Here is an 18,739-nt window from a genome sequence, read left to right as displayed (position 1 = left end):
AGTTGTACCAGACATCAGTCATACTCATAACATTTATAGAACATTACATGCATCAGTATGCAGATCTAGAATAAGCATAATCAACCATAGAAAGATAGTTCATTTCAAACCATTTGATCCCGATCTCTTCTTAGATCTTGTTCTCCATCCACCGGTGAGATCCCTCCTTAGCTTAGATCAAGCAATGCATCATCAACCCATAACCTGCATACTGAATCTCATCCTTCCTCAGATATTCAAGACTTTTTGGATTACCCTTGCCTAATGATCTTCTTCTCCTTTTATAGTATTAGGCCTTGCTCAATACCATGGTCCAAAACCATAATAGATCAATACCAAGAGCCCAATACTTGGGATCAACACACTTGTCGAGATACCATGGTCCAAAACCATAGGTTCAAATACCGAGGACTAACTACCACGGACCAAAAGTAAGCTTTCCGACATGTACGAGCTTTTCCGTGCATAAAACTGTGTGTATACCCTACTTGGTATATAACGAACCTGCGTATATGTGACTTGGTATATATTGAACCTGCTTGTATACCCTACTTGGTATATAGTGAACCTGCGTGTATACCCTACTTGGTATATAGTGAACCTGCGTATATACTCTTCTTTCTTCATTCTTTGTAGTCTGGTCATCAATTCTTTGCTACTGACCTTCTACACTATAATCTGTCATCTGTGTGATCTGCCATCAAGGAAAACACTTGTCTCATAATGCCAACAATCTCCCCCTTTGGACTTGATGGCAAAGCTAACTTATCACACTTAGAACTATCATCTGATTCCTTTGAGTTGTCCTCCATCAGTCACATCTGATATCTCTTCTGAAGATTTATCAAGTTATAAATAAGTGAGATGTTCTTCTATGAGAGGGTTGCCATCAAGTACAACACATGCATCATAATGCCAACAATCTCCCCCTTTGGACTTGATGGCAACAACACCAAATCACTCTCCCCCTTTGACATCAAGGGCAAATGGTGGACCAAGATATTCTCTTTCCTTGATAAACATTCTGTTGTCCATACTCCCCCTGAGTACCTGCTAAAATCTCCAAATGTGCTCCCCCTTTGCATATGCCAAAGTGTACCAATCTGTCCATGCTCCCTCTGAGTACATGCCAAGTCTCTGTACTACTGAAGTGTGTTGTTCATGCTCTTCCTGACTGAAGGCAAGATCTGCAAAAAGATGTTCTTAAAGAAGAACCATGACTTATACATCATAAGAGACCTTCCTATCACCAAAAGAATGAATACATACATCCATTTCCAAACCATGTGGGAATATACTAGAATTCACTCATCCACCCAACCAAGTGGGGATACATCAAAAGTTTACACATGATAAAGCAAGAACATTACATCTTCATCCCAGGCATAGTGGGGAAACCAATATAGGCCGTTACATGACCTTGACACCATGAAAGAGATACCACAAAAGAGATATATGACATAGAGACGAAATATCTAGAGAAAGACTTATGAAAGTCACCAATAACTGATATCGGCAGCATCTGTCAATCACCATTCAGATCATCAACCAAGAGATCCTTCTATTCTCCTTTTGCCTTTGTTCCACCTGAAACCAACAACAAATGTGAAATAGAACCAAAAGCTTCTAAGATAATGCCAGCAATGCATCATTGGAAGTTTATCTACTCCCCCTGAACCTGTGCCAAATGGTCTCTGTCAGACCCATATCAGAATCTTATCATTCTGAGTTTGACCCACTGATTTCCTTCAAATTATCATATACGTGACTATATCCACATAAACAAGCGTATATACGCAGATAGTCCTTATCCAACTTGTGTACACTAATTTCCATATCAGCAACCTGTAAATGTCTTGTAACAAGGTATGTCTGAACATAGATGTCAACTCATCCTTTTAAAACATCATCATGAAATCATTCACATTATATCATATGTGAAACCACCATAGCCATTTCATCAACATCAAGCTCTACATGATCCAAGTATCATTACTTGGGAACATCTGCATCAATCAACATATGTAAGTATCAACCTATGATCATATAGATACGAACTCATCATCATGTCTCCAACAAAGCGACTTTGAGTAGTCATCCATGTATCATCACTATGTATCTTGAGCTCAAGCTCTATCATCAACAACAACAATCCTTATCCACATGAGTGCCTGCATCATGACTGTATGATCTTTATGCATATGACAACAACAGTATATGAGTGACTCATCATCAAGTGAGGAAGATGTGTATTCAAGCTTTGTACTTCTCCTTATCCAAGGACTATTAATCCATAATGCCAACAATGCATTGTTAAAGGCATATGCTCTCCCTCAACCTGAGCCATCTGTTTACTGTTAGATCTGATCATGCATATATCAGTAATAAGAATCAAGACATCATCATCAAGTTAGGATCAAATCCTTCTAAACATCCAGATATTTCCACACATCCTCAGCAGACTATAAATATTATCAAACAGAGAAAATAATGGACTGAAACATAACAAATCCTTTTCCTGATCCTATCCCTACTGCATTTCTTCAGATGGTCATATACGCGACTATGTAGCATCCAACTCACGTATATACGTGACTTCCCTTTATGGAACTTGCCTATGAGATTCAGAACACTGAAGTTTTATACTTTCAGCTCCCTCTGAGTCTGTTATGTCTGTGCTGTGCTGTATCTAAGTACATTGTGTTGTGCCACATCTGTCTGACTGTACTTCCTTCTTCTTCCATATCTTCAAGTGTGATGATGTTTTCTCCTTTTGGTGTGATGTCCGTCCTTTGTTCCTACATTCCTTTGCTATATGTCCAAGCTTGTTACATGCATAACATCTTACATGTTTCATATTCCTCCTGTAGCAATCAGCAGCTTTGTGACCAAACATATTGCAAGAAAAACAATATCCATTAAAGTACCTGGAATGTGATGATATTTTTGTGTGATGATCTTGAACCATCCTTCTTCTGCATCTAGCTGCAACATGTCCAAGATTATGACATTCATAACATTCAATATTATTCATCTGAGTAAATCGTCGACCATAGTTAGGAGTAAGACATTTTCTTTGAAGAATCTCTTTCCTTGATTGTTGATGAGGTTGACCTCTCATCTCCTTGTTGATCATTTTGGGTTTCTCTTTAGAGTTCCTTGCCTCACCTTGTGAACTAGATTCACCTTCAACAGATTCATGAAAACCAAGGCTAGTCTTGATAGCAAGAGACCTTTGACTACTAAGAATATCATCCAAGGCTTTAGTACAATCTTGAAATCGCAACAGTTTATCCTTTTCTTCTAATTTACCTTTCAAGATATTTACCTCAACTTGAAGTTGTTCTTCCTTTTCTAGACATTTCTTCTTCATGTCTTCTTCAACTTTCCTTCCTTCTTCCGACTGATGCCTCAGTTTGAGAATCTCCTTTTCTTGTTCTTCATTCACATCCTGCTGCATTTGACGAATTCTGAAGGCACATTCTAGCTGAGATTTTAAGCTGATAACTTTGTTTTCCTATTTTTCATTAGCTTGGAGTAGATATTTATTCTGCTTCTTTGTTTCTTCAAGTTCTTCCTTTAGCGAGAGGGTCGTAGATTCAAGACTTTCATAATAACTGGATCAATATATGAGCTCCTTGATTGTTGTATTATTTTCAATGGCTTCATTTCTTAGAGATACTACTTCATCCTGCAACTTTTGATATTTGTCCTTGAATAACTCTCGTTGAGTCTTTAGATGAGTAGCAGCTTCTTTGAAGGCACCATCCTTTATGTTCAAAAGTTTTTCTTGAGTTCTAATTTTGTTTGTCAGACTTTTAAATTCTGCCTCTATTTTATATCTTTCTTGTTCACCCATAAGAGAAAATTTAGTTGTTTCGCTATCACTTTCATCTTTTCCAAATGGATAGATAGCTGGAGCATCAGAGGATATCAAGTTCATACCTGATAGTTCATCTTCATTCTGAAATGATTCTGAATCTGATTCTGAATATGAAGAGCTTCTTATTCCTAATCCCCAATCGATTCTCCCACTGTCATAGTTCTTCTAAGATGTCTTCTTCTTCTTAGGTGCTTTCTTCTTAAGCTTCTTTCCCATTGTTCCACGGATCTCCTTCAAGCGTTCAAGCTTCTACCAACGGACCTTCTCTGATACCAATTGTTGGAAATAATATTGAGAGCGGGGGTGAATCAGTATTATCAGATCAATAAAACTTTTTCATTTTCATGCTTCAGAATCATATACGCTACTTTAGTTAAGTATACCTGCGTATATATGCTACTGTGTCTATTGCAACTAGCGTATAACCATTAAACTCATGATTCAATTAATCCATTAAATGTTGATATTTAGTTAGTGCATCAGAACTTCATTAACCATATGAAAAGTAAGCAGGTGCAGTAAAAATAGAATATATCATCACACACAAGAAGCACACATGAACACCATGATATAAGCTGGAAACCCAAAGTGGGTGAAAACCACCTGCTGCAATTCGTTTCTATCTTCCTTTATTACGAAACTTCTTTTACAATGTACTGGTGCAGTCCTTTACCAGCACGCAGGCTACAACCTTCTCTCGTTCTCCAGACTCTCTTGGAAGGGAGCTCCAACCCCCTTTGCTCTTGTACTAGCTAAGATACTAATACGTAGGCGCCAGCCTACAATCTTCTCTCCTCCGGGTACCACGTTCCATACATTTTTAGACTGGATACTCCTGAAGCACAACACATAATATGAAGGCCACGTTTCATCCAATTTTCATACTAGACCCATAAATATCATTGAAGCACAAAACAATCAGTACTAGCATCATTAATCTCTGAATCACTGAAACACTAAAACCCTGTCAACAACAAAGTCACCAGAACACAGAGCAGAACTCTGCAATAAAAATCAGAACCAACTGTACCATCAAATCATGCATCAGAGTGCATACACTACTTGGAAGTACTGAACCTGCGTGCATACGCAACTTCATCAAGATGAACCAGCGTATATGTCATTAATCACTTATTCATAACTTTGTTGCACTCCCGAACTTCAGACATAACCATATCATGACATATACAAGGATAATATATGCGTTAGCACCCAGATCTAGTCCATCAGATCTCATAAATATGAGTCATTATGATCCTGATCCAATATTAGTTCTCATCCATCAATACTGAAGATAAACACAATCAGCCAAACAAGATATGCAGAATACTGACACCATTAAACAGACATCAGAACTCATCAACAGTCAGAGCCACCTGTAACTTCAGACATCATAGCTCAAATGGTATACGCTACTATGATGAATGAAACCCGCGTACATATGCACTTTTGCCAAAGGCAACCCGCGTACAGATCTAAAAATATATTCTTACAACTTTGCAGCTGTACCAGACATCAGTCATACTCATAACAGTTATAGAACGTTACATGCGTCAGTATGCAGTTCTAGAATAAGCATAATCAACCATATAAAGATAGTTCATTTCAAACCATTTGATCCCGATCTCTTCTTAGATCGTGTTCTCCATCCACCGGTGAGATCCCTCCTTAGCTCAGATCAAGCAATGCATCATCAACCCATAGCCTGCATACTGAATCACATCCTTCCTCAGATATTCAAGAATTTTCAAATTACCCTTGCCTAATGATCTTCTTCTCCTTTTATAGTCTTAGGCCTTGCTCAATACCACAGTCCAAAACCATAATAAATCAATACTAAGAGCCCAATACTTGGGATCAACACACTTGTCGAGATACCATGGTCCAAAACCATAGGTTCAAATACCGAGGACTAACTACCACGGACCAAAAGTAAGATTTCCGACATGTACACGCTTTTCTGTGCATAAAACTGCGTGTATACCCTACTTGGTATATAGCGAACCTGCGTATACGCGACTTGGTATATAGTGAACCTGCGTGTATACCCTACTTGGTATATAGTGAACCTGCGTATACACGACTTGGTATATAGTGAACCTGCGTGTATACCCTACTTGGTATATAGTGAACCTGCGTATATACTCTTCTTTCTTCATTCTTTGTAGTCTGATCATCAATTCTTTGCTACTGACATGCTGCACTATAATCTATCATCTGTGTGATTTTCCATCAAGGACAACACTTGTCTCATAATGCCAACAATCTCCCCCTTTGGACTTGATGGCAAAGCTAACTTATCACACTTAGAACTATCATCTGATTCCTTTGAGCTGTCCTCCATCAGTCACATCTGATATCTCTTCTGAATATTTATCAAGTTATAAATAAGTGAGATGTTCTTCTATGAGAGGGTTGCCATCAAGTACAACACATGCATCATAATGCCAACACACATGGGCAGGCCCACATTAGAATGGTCCCCGATTCAATTACGAATGGAAAACCAACATAATATTTTGCCCGTGGGGAGGTTGGAAGCGGTAACGGTTGTTATTGAAGGTGCGAGCACACGGATGGATTTTGAAGTGATAGAGATTGTTGATGACAAAAATCCCTATGCTGCGCTGTTAGGAATTGACTGGGCCACTGATATGAATGGAGTCATCAATCTAAAGAAGCACATAATAATCTTTGAGAAAAATTCGCTACACATAGTAGTCCCATTGGACCTAGCCAAAGGAGCACGCTACACTGAACCAGTGCACAACGATGAGATGGATTGTATTTACAAGATAATTGCATGAGACCAGGATCGGGTGAATCTGACTACAGATGGGAGAATCTCATGGGAGCATGAAATCTCCTGCACCTCGAATTCAGACAAAGAGGTAGAACAATGGCAGAATCCGTTGCACGAAGTAACAACGCTGAACTGCAACATGATGGTTAGATCACTACGTTGCATGACAATGGAGATAAGGGAACTAGTGACATATGATGGATTGACAGTGGTGGATGAATTCCTGGGAAAATTTGAATGTGTAGTACCTGAACAACAATGGTTCAATGCATTAAGATGGTCACTGCGCGTACCACCTACACAGTGGTGGGGCACACATCAAGGCAATTTTTTGGACTAGCGTGGATGTAGAAGGACGATGCGCCTACGGTTTGGAAGCCCTCACCCTCGAACGAGAGTTGGGTAGCCAGGACAAAGTAGCTTGCTCTCCCACTTGCGTTGATAGGTACAGACATGTGTTGTGCAGCCCACACGAACACACCCCAAAATAAGGATCAAAAAGCAGAACAGGACATAGCAACAGGGAAAGTGACGAACACCACAAATGTTCCACATAGAAGCATTCAGGAAGGTATGTGGAATCGTGAACATGGTTTACAAGGTGAGACGAACTGATTGGGACCTGCACGTACCAGTGGTCCGATGGGCCTTTAGGATGATGTACAAAATCCTAAGCATGAAGATGATCCCAAAGCTAAGGAGCAAGGTTGAGGCCACAGTTTTGAAAGGAAGGAATCCTCATATAGTAGCTCCCACAATTGGGACAGTATGCGAGGACCAGGATGAAGGAATTATGTAGCCACACGAGGATGAACATATGGAAATTCAGAAAGCTATTCGGCAGGGGAACCTTAAGCTTCATGAACTTAAAGATCGGGTAGGACTAAGGAAGAAAAGCGTGTTAATAGACACAGAGAGCAAAGAATTGGAAAATGAAATTGTGCAAGCCTACGGAATTGATAAACTAAGAATGATAGGACAAGATATGGGTAGCCATACTACTGTGTTAGAAGATTTCCACTGAGAATTTGCGGCGTGCTACCATGGCTGCAACCACACCTTACCAAACAAAGTAACAATGGGAGTGCACCACATAAGGAAGAACACATGGTGCTGACTGTCAGGAGAGTAATTAAGGAGTGCTTGCGGACTAGGCTGGAAAGTGAATTGAAGCATCGCACAAGTGGTGCAACCACCTGACTATCCATATGGAGCACATTCTTAGTGCTCGAGGCAGATAAAAGAGAGTGTGAGACTATAAAAGAGTCTATATGGGAGCTACATGATAAGGAGGTTGCACACAAGATCAATATGTCATAGGGGTCACGATCGTGTATAGGGAGTTGTGTTGCCATGCAGGTATCTTGGGAGGTGATAGTTGGTGTCACTGTTCATGAAAAGAGGTCCAATTTAAGGCAAAAAGGAGTGGGCGGTGGGCAATTAAGACACGAATTAAGAGCTAGATTTGGAACGATCTGCCGCCAAGAAGGCATTAATGACTTAGAAGTGGGGGGAATGGTCGAATTCAAATTCAAAAGGTGCTATAAAATCCCTAGGGATAGCCTCAAGGCAACACTTGGTTGTGTGAGAATTGAGTAGTTGCAGAGCAGTGAGCACTGTGTACTCTTACTACCTTTGACTATAAACATGATGACGACTGCTAGAACAAGAGTACGATTCGTTGAAATTACCGCAGAGCCCCATATGGCTCATGAGGAGCCTAGAGAAGCGGCAGCTATGCCAAAAGTTCCAAAATCACCACGAATTCCGTTGCCGCAGAAAGATAAGAAGACTATGGGCCCAGTTCATGTATCCCCAAGAAACCCACGGTTTAGAAAATTGTCAATGGCAGAAAAGGGAAAAGCGTCACCATTGGATCAGACGCGAAGGAGGAAGACTTGCAATCTCTAATCGCTCGAATTGAGGTCCAAGACGATGAGGTGGAGGATGTCTCACCAATGATTTTCACAACAAAGTTACCTACGTATGTCCCCCTGTGGAAAGAGAAAGCCAAGATACAAAAAGACCTATAGGCCACGAAGAGTGCGCTCTAGACCCCGCTCCTCCCCGATGGTATAATATTTGAAGGTCTGCCTTAGGACGAATACAGACCATGAAGTTCGAGGATTGTGACCTCGTGGATGATGAGAAGTTCCCACACCTAGCCATGGAAAGGTTAATGAAGCAAAAATGGTTGCGCGGTCTGGACAAGGTTGGGTTACTCCATCTGTGATGGATACCGTACTACCACTGCGCACCCATCACCACTTTCGTCATCAGGTAGCTATTGTTCTTGGTGCATGATGGGTATCTCTGGCTAGAGGAGCCTATTCCCATCACGGCCGACCTAATTCACATAATTTCTTGATTGCCTTTCAAAGGACACATCCCCATGGCCATAGAGAGAAAAAGCAGCGACGTGGCCCTCACAAAAGTCATGAAGGCCAGTATAAACTAGAGAAGAAAAAGTGGGGGTATGCAATTGCAAGCATTAAGGACAAAGGGGTGTGCGTAGCCACCTAGCTACTTGCTAGAAAACTGATGAGGAAATTTCGCGTCAACGAAGTACTAGCATCTGTGATTACGCTGGAAGAGCAATGCGGGGAGAGGGTCCAATTCAACTGGGTGTAGTTCCTTTACAAGGAGTTTCTGATGAACTACAGGGAGGCCTAGGAGCAGGGTAAGACCTTCCACTACGCGTGGTTTCTCTTATCCATCTTGTTGGTTGCAGGGGAGCTGCCAGAGGACAACCAATTCCCCAATATTGAGCATGATTTTCCAGAAGCCATGAGGTACTCCTCCCTCTGGGATACCAAAGATGTGAAGAGGATTCACTAGACGAAGGTGTTTTGGGTATTCATGTAGGTGAGCATCTGAATGTGGATCCACCGAAGGCTGTAGATGTCTCGTATGGTTCATAACAGCTTGTAAAGCGTGGCAGAGTTCAAGGTGGATATGGATATCCTCTATATCAGGGAGCACAAGGATCCCATGCAGAAGTGGGTGAAGCTTCTGTTCATCACAACGGATGATACGATCTTCGTAGCAAGGGAGTCATGGCCTCCGAAGTGGCGCGCTGAGGACTTTGAAGAAATGGAGAAGGCTATAGCCCAGCAAAGAAATAAGGACACCAAGCTACACATCAAGCAGCTAGCTAAAAAGAGGCGCCAGGAAAAGAAACCAGCCATGCAATAGAAGATAGCTGATGTAGCAGCAGTAGCACAGACAACAGACACCACAACAACACCAACAAGAGATCCCGAGGAAAGCTAAGAGATTTCCATGGGGCAGCAGACCAGGGAAGTGGATAGGATAGAAGAACGCGCGTTCTCTGGTTCCACATCGAAACAACTCAAGTGGCCGTACGACCCTGAGAAAACAACTCCCAGGAATAACATAAAAACAACAAAGATGTCCATCGACCCAATCGCACTCACAAGAGGTGATCTGTTTGACATTAGTGAAACAATTTGCGAGGTCACGAAGGATGCGTTCTAGGAACTGAGGATGGAGCAGAACACTATTTTGGGGGCACTCATCACGTAGCTACAAGACTTACAAGTACAACCCCGCCAAATAGGTGTAATGGATCAGTACATCGTAGCAGGAACCGTTGAGACTGAACAGACGTTGCACGCCCGTATGGACAAACCTTTCGTATTGCTCGAAGGCACACCAGCAGTAGCAAGCGAGGGTGACAGGGCTACGATGAGTAGCATGAAAGGAATTGGCTTGAAGTTGCAAGCCCTGCCGCATGAAATTCTATACCAACTGCAAAATGGGGTCATTGCAGAGCTCCACGCTTAGGAAGGCCACGCGATCCAGGTCTTGAACGAGCAGAAAATTAACATGGAATAGCTGAGCCTCCAACATAATGAGTTGGTTACGTAGGCTCGCGGACTAGGGCAAGCAGTAGAGGATGCATGTAGGAGAGTCCTAGAGTTGGCCGTGCTGGAAGAACTACCAGTAGAAGAGCAGGTCCATAGATTGGTGGCCAAAGTTTGCGAGGCCAGGGAGGAAACAATGAAGGTTCAATTGGAGTTGAACGTGTAGATCATCAAGCTGCGATTGAAGGCACAACCCTCCACACCGCTATAAGTGAGAGAGCAGTGTGCCCGCACTATCCAAATAGGGTTGGACCAAATTGGCTAGGCGACATACAATTGTACCAGAATGTTGGAGCGAGCACTAACCATGCTTACGCACCAGTGCAAAGACCTGAACCTATAGCGCCCAGAGATAGAGGTGCACAAGTTGTAGCAGGAGTACGACAATTTCTAGGGCAGGGTGTAAACGGTTGTCCTTACTCAATGACTCTCTAGGCTACAGTAGGCAAGGGAACTAGAGGACCTATTAGACACCGCGCACCAAAACGAAGCCCTGCTTAAAGCACACATCCAACCATGGACCAATGAAGCTTTCACAATTACAACTACCACTAAAGGGAAGCTGGCATAAATGCAAGAACTTTATGCAGTTAGACAAGAATGTGACCTTGCTCACGAAATTTCAGAGATACGTGTGCAACAAGTACAATAGACAACGAAACAGTGTGTCATGGATGCACAAGCTGTGTGAGACCTACTGGATGGACTTCACACAAAGAGCATCGCACCAGCACAGTGACTCGGGACAAGTAATAATGATTGGGTTGGGGGTCTGTTGGGTAGCAGATGCCCCCCACAGCATGTTTTTGGGGCTTAAAAACTGAGTTTTGGTCAATGTAATGTAAAGACTCCACGAAGTACAAGCGCGGAGCGCGAAAGTCTAGGATGAGTCATAGGGTTGTCCACCCTAAGAATTGTAAAATAATGTAAAGTTGTGTTGTCCTACCCATGGTCCATGGACCATGGGATTGTATAAATAGAGCGACACTCTAGGTGTAAAGAGAGTTTTTTGTAGGAAAGTAATAGATAGATGCCAAGGCATGGTTAGAGGATGGAAGTGGACATGAAGTGTATTAGGACATAGTAGTAGGAAGAGGCTCTACAGCCGAGTGCGCAGAGGCCTAGTAGAGTCCGGAGCATAGTGCACGGACCCCTGCAGCTGAGTGCATAGTGCATAGTCCAGTCTATAATTGAACTAAACTTAAAAAGGGTTATTAATAAATATAAGTTTGATTCGGAATATTGTGCATCTATGGTTCTGTTTATCTTTATGCATTTATATTTTTTTTTACTATGCACACTTACTTGAAGGTTGAATAAGTAATAAGAATATTGGGCCCACAAAAACTAAATCAAAGCCCTAATATAGTAGCGCAGTAAGGATCGAGATCAGGATAGTATTGTATTCGCACCCCTTATAGAGGTGCACATAGGATGTTGCGCGGAACAGTACGAGCATGTAGGTTCAGACCGCGAACCTCCAAAACCTTCATCAAGACATTTCTCAGATGTGGAAAACTGGTTCCAGCACCCTCCCATACTACATCGGTTGAGACCTCAGTCCACACTCCACGGACTGTTGCCAAAAGGGCCAGTAGTACCCGGATTTGCTTGGCTAAATCACTTTTGAACCTAGGTCATGCCCCATGTAGCCAACACTCTATCAATGGGGGTCTTAAAGAGCATATAGCTTGACTCATATAGCTAAAAGAGAAACAATAATTCAACCCAAGACCTAAGAAGAGACTCATAGACACTCAAAGGCATAATATTTATAGGCCTTGATGCATTCAATTAGGGCAGGGAGATATTTTGCAACCTATTAGCACACATGAATGGATTTTTCTCCTCCCTCACACCTTGTCGATTCTAGAATAGACCTAGGAAGAGGGCGAATGACAGATGTGGAGAAAATGGGAGGCAAAATGGTAGGAAAGGGAATATCCAATTAGCCAAGCCCTAACTAATGAGAAGGATGGAGTGAGAAGTAGAAAGAGAGGAGAAATTGGGGTAAGGAGAATAGGAAGCCATAGAGCACAGTGAGAGGAGAGTAAGTGAGAAGGAACTGAGAGTGAATAAGACGAGGAGAGGCAAATCAAAGGAAAGGAAGTGACTGGGTAAGTACTTGAAGGGTGTCACACTTGGACATCATGGGGTTTGTGCCACAAAGATAAGAAACTGAATTCTGATATCAGGGGTAAGCCTCCATCATGTTGTTCAACTGTACATTTAAAATTTACAGCATCAAACTACCACTTCTCTACATATAATTAACAATCAAGTTCTCGAGCCTAGTGCAATGGGAAAATCACTACCATTAATCTCTTTAGAGAACTACAGTTTCCCAAAGATCTTATAGTCATATATTTGTTGGTTAGTTTTGCAGTCCAAGATTCAAAAACCTTAACATCATGCTTGTGGCTTAGCCAACTTCTAACTAATGCGATAAAAACACCTATTAATATTTTCACAATGAACACTATACAATAAATCCAACCCTAATATCTTAGTGAAGAACAAGTAACTAGGTAGAATTTGGAAGGGTTTTTGGATTGATTATTAGGGAAACTCATTGTACTTAGGTGTGCCAATGTGTGCTAAGTGTTAGCGAGTTCTAGGGAAACACAATGGAGTAATAGGTCAAAATGAATGGAAATGAATGAATAAGAGTGTGTGACAGGGAGTTTCAATGAGTTCCAGGTGTGGTAAGAGGGGAGTGACATGCTATGCTAAGTAGTGCGAAATAATTCTAGCATGCTAGAATGACATGCAACCAATATGTGTTAGGTGCCCAAGTGTGCCAAATAGTTCTAGGAAGTGTTAGGGAGCATCTGGGAAACACAAAGGAACATTAGGTGAAAATAATGCATGTAAATGAACGATTAAGAGTTCATGATAGGAATTGTCATTGATTTCAAGGTGTGCTAAGGAGGGAGTGACAAGGTATGATAGCAGTGCTAAGGCACTCTAGAGGCCAGGGAAACATGCTAAGATGTGCTAGGTGCTAAGGTATGCCAACGCATGCCAGGGAGAGTTATGGAGTGTCAAGGAAAAACAAGGGAGCACTAGTTTCAAATGCATGGAAATGAATGAATAAGAATGATTGACAAGGATTGTCAACAAATTATATGTGCGCTAAGGAGGGACTGACAAGGTATGCTAGGTAGTTCCAAGGAATTCTAGAGTGCGGGGTGACATGCCAAGATGTGCCAAGTCCTAGGGTGTGCCAATGTGTGTCCAGGAGTGCCACGAGAACACAAGGGATAACTAATTCAAAATGCATGGAAATGAATGGATAAGATTGTGTGATAGGGAGTGTCAGTGAGTTCCAATTTTGTTAAGGAGGGAGTGACAAGGATATATGCTAGGAAGTGCTAAGGCTAGAGTGTTAGGGCATGTGAGGGAGTGGTAGGGTCTTCTAGGGAGTGACAAATCATGCCAAGGAATGCAGGGGATGATAATGTGTGCCATGTAGTGCCAATGGATTGTTATACATGCCAGATGTTATGGCATGTGAAGATGTAAACTATGTTGCTTAGTTGTTTTATGGGCACGGTTTGATATGACCCTTGACTTGGTAACTTGTTAAGTGAGATGAGTTAAGATTGGACATGAGAAGCCTAAGATGAGTTATATGCCATTAGGGGAACAAGGCATATTCTAGTTGTAGTAAATGTAACTTCGTATAGTTTTTGTAGTCGAGGTTGGACTTGATTGGATTCCTATGTCTATGAGAAAATAAGGGTAGTTATGAGGCCATGATAATTGAGTGCCATGGCTTGCCAAGGAATGAAAAGGCATGCTGACATATGCCAGATATTGTCAATGCATGTCAAGGAGTGTTTGGGAGTGTTAGGGAATCACAAGGGAGAACTAGGTCAAAGTGCATGGAAATGAATGAATAAGAGATTATGTCAGGGAGTGTGAGTGAATTATAGGTGTCACATGGACGAAGTGTGTTAGGATAATTTCATATTAGGAATTGTAGGAGGAAAGCCTATGATTGTGATAAGAGGATGAAAAAATAAGTTTCAGACAAAGGGAGACTTTGGTCTAGGCACAACACTACTTTTTCAATGAGTTGGATGAGTTCCCAAGTCACAAAAAAAGTAAGGCTATCTATGCATACTAGAGAAGGAAAACTTTGTAACTAAACCAGCATACTGCCTAATCAGCTGAATGACCAAGTCATGAAGTCTCGAAAATCACCCTAAGGTATGCATGCAAATACTTACATGTCTGCCTACATCCTAGATGCAGTTTGTGCCCGACATGTGTTCTCAGGCTTGGAGTGGGTATGGTCACCAACGGGGACTGTTGAGAACACATATTTCAAGTTGTTTTTTGAATGCATCTTCAGAGGAATAATCACATAGTTGCCATACCATTTTGTCACCCCAGTGTATAAGATGATATTCGAAGAAGATTCATCCTTCATGTCAAAGGAAGCAATTGAGGCATTGTTAGGCATTGCAGATTGGTATGCCTCACTGTCTGACACTTTCATTTGAATGTTCATTGCAAAGAAGCCTCCGCATGTTCTGACCAATTTTTCCTTGGACATACCTTTCATGCAGGAAGTAGCATATCACATCTCATCCAGATTACAGCAAAAGATGAAGGTACGTTGGCCCGCTATTCTGTTCCATAATGGGTTATATGTGATTTGAAGTATCAAGTAAGCGGATGTCAAAGAAGAACAAATGAAGAAGTACCCATTTGACCTCCAAAGCTTGAATCCGTATGACACACATTTCATTGTGAAGGATCACTACACGAGAGTTTAGTTCAACTAGATCCATGGGGCATTTCATTGGACCGAGGAGGACTCATGGAGGTATTGCTACAATTCCTCCAGACACAATGAATAGGTTAGCTTCGTTGTGGAGTGGTTAGTGAAGCAACATGAAGCACCATCATGGAGAGCACCAATATTAGCAGCAATAGAGGAAACATAGCCAAGCATACTTGTGCACGACAAATGGAAGAGGAAGATTTTTGATCACATGGAGGAGGAACTTTTAGATCGCATGGAGGAGGAACAAAGTTGCAAGGTTCAAGTAGATCCACTTGTATAACAAGAAGTTATGGCTATTTAGGGAAAGAGGCAGCAACGTGACAAGTGAATCATGCAAAAGAAGAGGGATATGAAGAGAATGAAAGAAGTAGAGGAGGAGTTACATGAGCTGAGGGAGCAACTCCAAAAAGAACAAGAGTTGCAGAAATGGGAGAGGGAAGCACAACAACATCAGATACAATAGGGGGAGCAATATGTGGAGATAGACAAAGCAACTCCCATACAAGTAGTTGATTCATCTGAACAACTGGCATCAGGAAAATAGGGTGATCCATCATAGGAGCAAGACTTTGCTCATGAGATAGAACAAGCACTTCAATAGCTGGATGCAGACATGGAGTAGTAGGAGTTGGAACAGGACACCAAACTCATACCTCACCACAAAGAGGTCAACTCACCCACTTCAATGCATCCAGATGATGAGAAAGTCACGAATGATTAAGGAGGAACTAAGATCCTTGGTGGTCAACTAGAAGGAGAGATACACAACATCACTTTTGATGAATCTCATCATAAACTTGTGCAGTCTCACAGAGTACCAACTTTGGAGGATCAAACATCTATTGTGAAAGTTGAGGCATGAGTGTACATGATTGATGTGCCCAAGCATCTAGTTGCCTTGGCCGATGCAACCAAAGTGTATGCTCAAGCCACTAGCTCAAGTGTTCACTTTCTAATAGATGAGAATGAGCGAATGGCAGAGGAACTACAGGTGGAAAAGCAAGGAGGAGACTTGGTGACAATGTCTTCCTGAGCTGAACTGAAGAAGCCAATATTAGATGAAGTATTATCCCTTGACACAGTTATGGTAGCATTGTGCTCCAAGTTTGGTATTGTTCACAAGGCAGTCATCCATCTTAGCAATGTCCTAGAAGAGCACACATCTTAATGAACATGCATGTTGTTGTTGATAACATGCAAACATGGATGATGAAGTACAAGGGAGCCCCGCTTCACTTGCCAAAGATGATGAGGACCAACGCAATCGAGCTGCAAGAATGTATCTGGAGTCAGGTCCATAACTATGAGGACCTCCCACAACTCATCACTAGCATACAAGCTTCCCACGCATAAGTATTCAACAACATGGATGTTTTCATGCGCACACATGCGATCCCATCACTTGGGAATCTCACCCAAGAAAAGACTAAGAGGCATGTCTAGCTAGAGCTTACCTCATACTTTGATGAGTTGATGCACATCACCACCAGCCCAAACATGCCTATAAGTGCAGACATCATGTGCAAGTATGTTGTTGGTCCGTCCATATTGAAGACAATGATGAGCATGCTTTTAGTCGAGTTGGACAGAGGAGTCTAAGTAGTGTACCTGGATGATATGGAGGCAAGGTTGAGGTTTCAGACAGATGTCACAGTGGAACACACAGAAACTATCAAGGACTACATATCTTGGAATCAATATGTTATTGTTGATCAACATGAGGATGTTGAGCAGTTGGACTTCTATAGTTGTCTAAGTCAGAGTGATGTCTAGTTTGGCTTCCTCAAGCCATTTTTATTCAGATGGGTACATGTGCATTGTAATTTTAAGTCATTTCAAGTGTAACTGAAGTGTAAATAGTGGATGTAACAATCACAGAGTAGGTGAAGAGTCATGAGGGTAGTTGAATGGTCATAAAGGATACTGTCAAGGGTCACCCCACCCTTTTCTATAAATAGTATTGGGTGTGGAGCTTGATTATCTTCTGTATTCAAAGGTATCACCGCATTGGACCCTAGTTCAAAATGAGGCGGCAACGCCACCTATAAAATATTCACTGCAATGGGGGTCTAGTGGGGGCGTCGAAGATCGGACGGTAGAAGTTATGTTTAATTTAGGGTTTTTTTCCCTAGAATGAAACCCCTAACTATATGTGAGGGAATTGTATTACGTCTATGTATATCTATGTTGTAAGTGAGGAAGAGAGAGTAGATTGAGAGCGAAGAGGGAGTTACAACGGATCTACTGTAGGTTGTATCTCTTCATTTTGCTGGATAATATAAAAAGAAGGACTAGCTATTTCTTCATGGACGTAGCCCAAACTGGGTGAACCATGTATATTTGTGTCTCTTTTGTTTTATGCATTTTTTGTGTTCCATTTCTCTATAATATATAATTTTCTAACAAATAGTATTAGAGGCGAAGGTCTATTTGGCTGGTAAACTCACAAGAGAGAAGGGTTCCTTGTTCGAGTGGGAGCAATGGCAGAAGATGGTAGGTTTAGGGTCGAAAAATTCAACGGCCAAAACTACTAGTTGTGGAAGATGCAGATGGAAGATTATTTGTATCAGAAAGATCTGTACCTACCATTGAGCGGAAAGATAAAGAAGCCGACGAGTATGACAGAAACAAAATGGAATTTTCTCAACAGAAAGGCACTTGGAACAATACAGCTGTGCCTAGTAGTGTCAGTAGCGTTTAATATTACAAAGGAAATGACAACAAAGGGTTTAATGTCAACATTGGCCAAACTATATGAAAAACCCTTGGCCTCAAATAAGGTATTTCTTATGAAGCGTTTATTTAATATGAAGATGTCAGAAGGTGGATTTGTTGTAGACCATTTAAATGATTTTAATAAAGTTACAAGTCAGTTAAGTTATGTAGGGGTAACTTTTGATGATGAAGTTAGGGCTCTATTATTTCTGTGCTCATTGCCAGAAAGTTGGAATGGTTTAGTTACGGCCATTAGTAACTCTATCTCCGGATCTAGTACTTTAACGTTTGATGATGTTGTCGGTGCAATCCTTAGTGAGGAAATGCGACGGAAAAGCTTCGGGGATACATCAGGTACTGCTTTGATTGCAAAAACTAGGGGAAGAAAAATGGAAAGAGGAAAGAGCCCAGGATATCCCAGTAAGTCAAGAAAAGCCAGATCCAAGCCTAGATCGGGGATAGTGTGCTGGAAATGTGGGAAGAAAGGACACCTGAAGAAAGACTGCAAGTCTCATAAGGGAAAAGAAGGAGATGCACAACAAGAAACTAAGCATGAAGCAAATGTAACATGTGATGTGCTGCAAATGCTTTGACTCTTTCATTAGAAAATATTGTTGATGCATGAGTCGTAGATTCAGGGGCCTCACTCCATG

The sequence above is a fragment of the Pinus tabuliformis genome, chromosome Q (assembly GCF_031772625.1).
Source record: "Pinus tabuliformis cultivar Carrire ecotype Pingquan chromosome Q, CPIR1, whole genome shotgun sequence".
Taxonomy (NCBI): Eukaryota; Viridiplantae; Streptophyta; class Pinopsida; order Pinales; family Pinaceae; genus Pinus; species Pinus tabuliformis.
This window is presented reverse-complemented; position numbering follows the sequence as displayed.